Source organism: Chenopodium quinoa, unplaced genomic scaffold (genome assembly GCF_001683475.1).
Source record: "Chenopodium quinoa cultivar QQ74 unplaced genomic scaffold, ASM168347v1, whole genome shotgun sequence".
Classification (NCBI taxonomy): domain Eukaryota; kingdom Viridiplantae; phylum Streptophyta; class Magnoliopsida; order Caryophyllales; family Amaranthaceae; genus Chenopodium; species Chenopodium quinoa.
In genome coordinates this window covers 355,086-363,363 of record NW_018745068.1, presented here as the reverse complement: position 1 = coordinate 363,363, position 8,278 = coordinate 355,086, and positions in this window count along the sequence as shown.

The window sequence follows — 8,278 nt, the reverse complement described above, 5'->3', positions numbered from 1 at the left end:
ACCTCCCCCATTTGAGGATTGAGTTTCCTTTGCCTCTCAATGGAAGGCTTAGCACCCTCCTCAAGTGTTATGTGGTGCATACATAAAGAGGGGCTAATACCTTTGAGGTTATCTATGGTATAGCCTAAAGCACCTTGGTGATCTCTCAAAACACCACATAACATTTGAGTTTGGCACTCGTTCAAAGAAGAATTCACAATAACCGGAAAAGTTGAATTGGGGCCCAGAAACTCATACCTTAGGTGTGATGGTAGAGGTTTCAACTCTACCATTGGAACACCCTTACCTTCTGTTGAGATAGCTACTTCTAATGCATCATGTGTTGTGATTCCCATGCACACTTGCTCATTGCTTGATTCCGTACTTCCTTCAAGCATCTCTTCATACAATGCCATCTCTTTGCTTTGGTCACCTATCTTTTCCTTGTTCAAAAGGACATTCTCAAGGGCATCGTTAGTAGTGAGCAAGTGCTCATGCATAGAAGTTACAATAGAATCAATAGTATCAATCATCATGCAATTATCAAGACTAGAGCTTGGATATTTCATGCTCTCATTCAAATCAAATTCTATCACCTCATCTCCTACTTTTAGTGAAATTTTAGCACTTTGAACATCTATTAAAGCACCCGAAGTAGCAAGAAAAGGTCTTCCTAGAATTATTGGAATGTTAACATCTTCATCCATCTCTAACACAACAAAATCCACCGGGATTACAAACTTCCCCACCCTTAGAGGAACATCCTCTACCTTACCCTTTGGGAATTTAATAGAGCGATCGGCCAATTGAAGGGTGATGTTGGTGGGTAGAAGTTCCCCTATCCCAAGTCTTTGGTATACCGAGTATGGCATTAGGCTAACACTAGCCCCTAGGTCACACAAAGCATTATCAATTTGCATCTTGTATATTGCACATGGGATAGAAAAGTTACCGGGATCTTTTAACTTTGGTGGCATCTTATTCATGATAATAGCACTACAATTCTCGGTGAGATTCACCGTTTCCACCACATCACACTTTCTCCTTCCACTCAAAATATCTTTTAAAAACCTAGCATAGTTAGGCATTTGCTTGATAGCATCGGTAAAAGGGATTGAAAGGTGAATTTGCTTCAGTGTTTCAAGGAATTTTCGGAATTGCACATCTAATTTGTGTCTCACAAATTTATGGGGATATGGAAGTCTTTGCAATTGTTTGGTTTCTTTTTCACTCTCTTTTTCTCTTCTCTCTTTCTCAAATTCTTTTTCTTTCTCACATTCTTTCTCCTTTTCATTCTCATGGTTTTGCTCTCTCTCTTGTTCAAAATCACTTTTAAAGGGAGGCTCACTCATGTTCACTTTCTCATTGTTTTCCTTAGGGACTCTCTCTTCCAACACTTTCCCACTCCTAGTTGATATAGCATTCACCGGTTTCTTGGGGTCAAGTCCTTGGGGTGGAAGTTTAGAAGTGCTAGCTCCCTCTTTTAAAGCATTGGCCAATTGAGAAATTTGTGTTTCAAGCATTTTGTTATGGGTCATTACTTCACTAAATTTCTTTTCACTTGAGGCCATGAAAGAATTGAACATTTTAGTTTGATTTTCCATCATTTCCTCCAAGCTAGACCTACTATGTGGTGCTTGTGCATAGTGGTTGTCTTGGGAAGCCCTATTACCTCTAGCATTCGAATTGGACGTATTTTGATTAGAAGAAACTCTATTATTATTGTTGTTCCAATTGTTCCGATTATTAGAGTTTCCCCCTTGGTGAAATTGCCCTTGATTCCCATAGTTTCCTTGATTATTATGATTATGGTTACCATAACCACCTTGTTGGTTGTAGTTACCTTGGGGATTTTGGTCCCTTTGGTTCCTACTTCCCCATTGATTTTGATTATGGTAATCGTAATCATTTCCTCTTTGGTTATAGGAATTCCCCCCTTGTTCTCTTCTATTTGGTGGTAAGTATCTTTGATTGTCATTCCTATGTCTATTATCATAAGACAAGTCATTGACTTGTTCATTTTCATTTTCATTACCATCTTTGTATTGGGGTTGGGGTTGGAAATCATAATTACAAGAAGAGGTATCATGGTCATAAGACCCACAATTTTCACAAAACAAACATCCATGAGGCATGTTATTAGAAGTAGAGGGAGAAGAGTTAGAATTCATACCTCTCCCCTTAGATTGGGAGGGATGCTGTTGTGTTGAACTAGAGGTCTCTAGTTTTGCCTTAATAGACGTCATCTCCTTTCCAAGGTTGGCGATTTGGGAGGTCAAATTGTTGATGGCATTAAGGTGATCAACGGAGTAAACCGCATTTCCTCCCTTGTTTAGAGAATCTCTCTCTCCTTCCTGCCAATCCATGTGGTGCCTCACCACATCCTCAATTATCTCTATGACTTGCTCCTCCGTCTTGTTCATAATCGGGCCACCCGCTCCTGCATCCAAGCTAGTCTTTCCTTGTGGGCTCAAGCCCCCATAGAAAATTTGAAGCACTTGATATGACGGAATGCCATGATGAGGGCAATCCCTTTGATATTCCTTGTATCGTTCCCATGCTTCATAAATGGTTTCACTAGCTTTTTGACGGAAACCTTGGATCAAAGCTCTTGCCTCGGCCGTCTTCTTTTGGGAATAGAATCTTCCTAAGAAAGCCGTGGTGACCTCGTCCCAAGTTCTCAAGGAGTTAGGCCTCACCTCCTTCTCAAGCCATTCAAGAGCTCTTCCTATCAAAGAAAAAGGAAACAACTTTAGTCTCACAAACTCTTGAGTTACCCCATTTACCTTGATCGTGTTACAATATTTTTCGAACTCGTTCAAGTGTGCAAGAGGGCTCTCATGTTTTGCTCAACTATATTGCCTCCTTTCAATCAAATTAATCATTGCGGGCCGAATCTCGAAGTCATTGGCTTGAGTAACGGGTGGAGCAATGCCGCTTGAAGCTCTATAAGCTCCCGGAGTTCCCAACTCCTTTAAAGGTCTTTGAGGTGGTGGTTCCGCGTCACCCATTTGATCTCGATCCTCCTCGAAATTGGTCTCTCTAGCTGGGGGAGTAGTAAACGACCTAGAACTGGCTCTTTTTCTCCTTCTATAAGTTTGCTCAATCTCGGGATCGTAAGGTACCAAGATCCTGTTATGAGTTCTGCGCATACACTCTCAACAAACGCAATTAGTACCAAGGATACAAGTGTAGCCAAAAAGAGACAATCTTTTTGAAATTTTTTTTATGGTGAACTAGACTCAAGTAATCAATTAGCTATCAACAACACCGTTCCCCGGCAACGGCGCCATTTTGATGGGCGTTAGAACGGTCGTACATTCCACACTCAATCAAACACATTTATTAACAAACACCTTACAAACCAAGCATAATGACAAGTAAGAGTTCGGTCCACAAGGAACAGGATATGATTGCCAAAGATCTTTACACTTAAGCTAACTCGAAGTCAATTGGTGAATAGGGGTTCGTCAAGAAGACAAACAAACTATGGTTCTAAATCAATGAATGAAAGATACTAGGGAATGAGATCCACTCAACCAAGGCAAATAGGCAAACGGGGAGTGAAATAGACAAGATATAGCAAGGACTATATGTAAAATCAACCTCATGCAATTAGAAAACAACTCACACTACTAAACTTAGATTCCTCATTAGTTTAGCAATAGATGATACATAATCAAATTACAATAAGTAATGACGTACTCAATTTACACTTCCATGTCAAATTAGGCATATCATACTATCAAGCTCCTTAGTCAAGGGTAGCTAAACCTATCATGAGGAACTAACAAGCAATCTCATATAATCAATTTAATTGCAATACAAACATCAATGCTTCTCCCACATTTGCATAGTTAACCCAAATGGTCGAGCTTCACCCAACCCCTAGCAAGAAAACTACTCACAACTCATGTTTATCAACATGCAATCAAGAATTAGGGTTCTAAATACTTCAATAATTGGGGAAAAGTGGTTAACAATTGAAATAACTATCATCCAATAACAAATTACCAAGAACTAAGAAGATTTAAATAACATGCAAATACCAAATGAAATCTGAAATTAAAAGGAAGAAGGTTGGAGAAATTACTAATTGAAGCTTCAAATGTTGAATACAAATTGCCCAACTTTGAGAATAATTCTTGAATTTCACTATTACAATGATTTGATTTGATGAAAACTAAGCTAAATTAATCCTAAGGAATGTTTCAAACTAAGAGAGGTTTCTGAAAACTAGGCTACTGTCCTCCTTCTCCCCTCTTTTTTAAACGATCTCAAAAGGACCTTAAATAGTCCGTACAAAATTGGCTGAGATCGGGAAAAGGTCCGACCGAACTCTGGGTAGGTTCGGTCGGACCCTGTGTAGGTTCGGTCGAACCTCCCTGATCCTTGTTTGGTCGAACTTTTGAGGTTCGACCTCTCCTGCAAAATTGCTGAAAACAGGTTTGACACTGCCTTCACTGCACCCTGGAGGTTCGGTCGAACTTTTGAAAAGTTTGACCACACCAAGGTTCGACCGGACCTTTCAGAGGTTCGGCCACACCTCCTCTTGCACTTCCTTTTCTTGCTTCCTCTCCTTCCCTTTTGCTCCTCTTGCCTTTGTCCATGGCTTCCATGCTTGGCCAAGGGGCCTCCCACCGTGCATAGGACCGTCACGGAACCTGCAGAAGATACCAAAGTTCACGAGAGCATGGGGATGATAAAATAATGCATAAAGATTATCAAAATAAGCATTACTTTTCATCAACACAAAAAGAAGCCATAAGAGGATAATGAGGTGGAAAAACCTAAGAAAAATAAGAGGAAAAAGACCTAAATACTACCCCTAAGAGTGACATAAATGTCACTCATCAGGTATGGTCAAGGCTTAAGGAAACTTCACTAGATTCTTCAACTCTTTACCGAACTCGTTAATCAAAACGTGAAAGGTACTCATCACTGGGTTTGGTTTTTGGGTAGACACAATCAGGTGTCTACATTATTACAATCACAAAATTAATCTAGCAGTATTAAATCGCATCACTCGAATGTTGACTTCATTTATAAATTAACCTACCTATTGACACTAAGCCTAAACATCAATTCTCATTTGTCGAATCTTGAATCAATATTGCATAACTTATACAATTAAACCAGGCCTAATACAATTGCATAGCATTAAATCAATCAATAGGAAATTAATCTAAAACATTAACAATCAAAAATAATAAATCATCCCTTCATATCATTTACGGATGCCCAAGAACCCTAGAAATAAACTACTCACTCATAATTAAATCCAAACGAAGCAAATCAATTAAACAAGACATAATTAATCAAAGCAATAAAATTACTAAAAATAAAAGGGAAGAAAATCGTTACCAAAATAAACGGAAATAGTGGATTGCATAAACCAAAGAATTTTTTGAGAACAAATTGCTAAGAAAACTTAAACTCTAAAATCTGGAAATTAATTAATGAATGACGTCCTAAACGCACTTAACAAAAGAGTATTTATGCTAAAGCAATAAGTTTCTAAATTAAACAAAGTTAAAACAACTCCTAATCCTTTCAAAAACACGTGACCGACAAGGCGCCTGACTGCCCAGCCGGGCGCGTCTCCGGGTTGCCACCTTTTCTCCCTTTCCCGGTCGAGCGAGCCTCTAGGCAACAACACTTTTCTTCCTCTATCTCGCCAGGTCGGGCGAGTCCGTCGGGCAAGGCCTCGACTCCTCGATTGGCCCAATGCCTCGGTTTCACAACTCTCCTTTCTTGGCCCAATCCGAAACTCTTCTTTGGACTTTCACAACTCCAGTCCAATGCCTCAGTTTCTTCTTCATCGTCGAGCCCTTAATCACTGGTTTGATCACTCTAACACAGTCTTGGCCTTCGGAAGATGGTCATACGAATGCGCTCCATATCCAATGGTCGTAGTGGCTCAAATAATCCTGGGAAATGCTCTAAATCCACAATTTCCTATAAAATAATGCCAAAGCTACGAAAACACTAGAAAACGCATATTAGCAATAAAAATAGCTCCGTAAAACCAAAAATACTCCTAAAAATGACCAAGGGACGGGGGTAAATCACTATATAAAATAGACATATCATATATTACAAACAAACACTTATCATACAATCATTGAATAGCTAAACCACACCTAATGAAATGAACATTTCATAAAAAAATAATGATTTTCATATATTCAAATAGGCTCAAATTCTTTATACTACCTTCGGTTCGTATTATATGCAACTTTGGAATTTCTTATATCTCACAAATAATACACCAAAGTTGCATATAATACGAACCAGAGGTAGTATATAATTATTAATGAAAATAAAGATAAAATAAATCGTTAGAATATGTTCATGTTTTCTATACTAAATGTTAATTTTTAGTGTATTAAATGTTCATTTTGTACTACGTCATGTTCATTTTTAAAGTACTACGTGTTCATTTTTTTTTTTTAACGGAAATTATACACAAGTTCCATGGTAATTATTTTAACTCTGCAAATTTAAATATCCACCTTAAATCTTATCTTGATTCATCATAGAGAATAATTATCCATCTGTAAAATGATAGATTAAGAGTCACAAATGCAAAATTGATAGAAATCAACAATTTTATAACATTCACGTATTTATAAACCACGAAAAAAAAAAAAAATCCCTCAAAATCACCTCACGATCGTGACTAAGATGTTGACAATGGGAAATGCTACAATGGTGATAAATTAGAGATTGCTCGAAGTAGAAGGACAAAGAAGATTAATGATTGAAGTGAAGTATTTACATGCTCATTTTTATAGAGAAAATAAAGGAGAGGGAAAGTTTCAAAATGAGAAGAAAACAAAGGAGAGAGAAAATAAAGGTAAGAAAAGAGAAGAGAGAGAGTTAAGATATAAGGAAAGGAAAAAAATAAAAAGCATATATTTATATACATGTAGTTTTTTTTTTTAAAGGTTATATTCATGTAGTTGGTTCAACTAGCTTAGCTACACAAGGTGTAGCTAAGAATTTGTTGACCTAATTTATGATACATGACATAACTAATGGAATCCTATTATAGCCCAAGTAAATATATTAATGTGAGAGTGCTTAAGCATTGATTATGTGGGGCCCGTCAAGCCTCAAGTAAATATAGTCTCTTGTGACTATTGTGGCTCTCTAAAGGAAGATCCACAACTTGTGTTTCGCTTTGTTCCTTAGTGATGCAAGTCTAAGCATGGAGAACTTCGAAGATTTGCTTATCATGCATCAAGATAGCTTGTCTCTAAAAATTGATTCAAGTCAAGCATTGCATGGACACTTTCTTGGATACCAAAGCAAAGCTACGGTTTGCTTGGTTGCGTTTCTTGGAGTCTAAACTACTTTCTTTAATTTTCTTTACTTAGATTTTGCTTACAAGTTTTTACCATTCACTTGAAAGGGTTTTTCTTGGTTCAAGCATTAGGATCTTTAAGCTTTTAATTATTTTCTTTAAATTAGGCAGTAGTTTCTTTAATTAGTTTTTTGAAATCTTATCCAAGGGTTTGATAGAGTTCTAGTTGGTTTAGATAACTAATCAAATTCTATCTTATGTGATTAGTTACCAAAATCGTGTGCTTGCTTGCACTCCAAGTCGGTTTAGTTGTCTAGTTTGATCAGGATTTGAATTAGGAATTTGTCCTAATCTTCCTAGGAGAGTCTAGCTTATAAATAGGCTTGTAAACACACAAAATAATCATATTATTACTGCATTGTTTTGAGTTTAAACACTTGAATTTTAATTGATGGATTTTAATTGTTGTTTTGCTTCATTTAGTTAAAACATTTGTTTAGGTTGATTAATTAGGTGGATTTTTAGTTAATTAATCTAGTTTCTTGTTTAATTCTTGGTGGATCTTCTTGTATAGAATTAAGTTTGATTCATATCCTTGTGTGTTTTAGTTTTAGGACTAAAATTCACATCCCCTTAGCTAGATATACTTGGAGTCTTGGACCAAATTTTCAGTTGGCTACTTGCTCTCAAATTGATGAATCCACCATTTTGGGACAATGTATTTTATCTTGGTTCTTTATAGTCAAGATGACTCTACAAGTTCTTGGTTGTTATAAAAATTTACAACACCTATGTGGGAACTATAGATTACAATGAATGGTCATATATTTCAACCAAGGTCATATCCGACACGTAAGAGGTAGAATTGATACTTCTACATTAACTCAACAAGCCAGATCTAACACGCCTCGAGGCAATAAATATATCGGATACTTTTTCTTTCAAAAGAAATTAAAAAAAGAAAAAAAAAAAAAAAGGAAAATTTTTGAT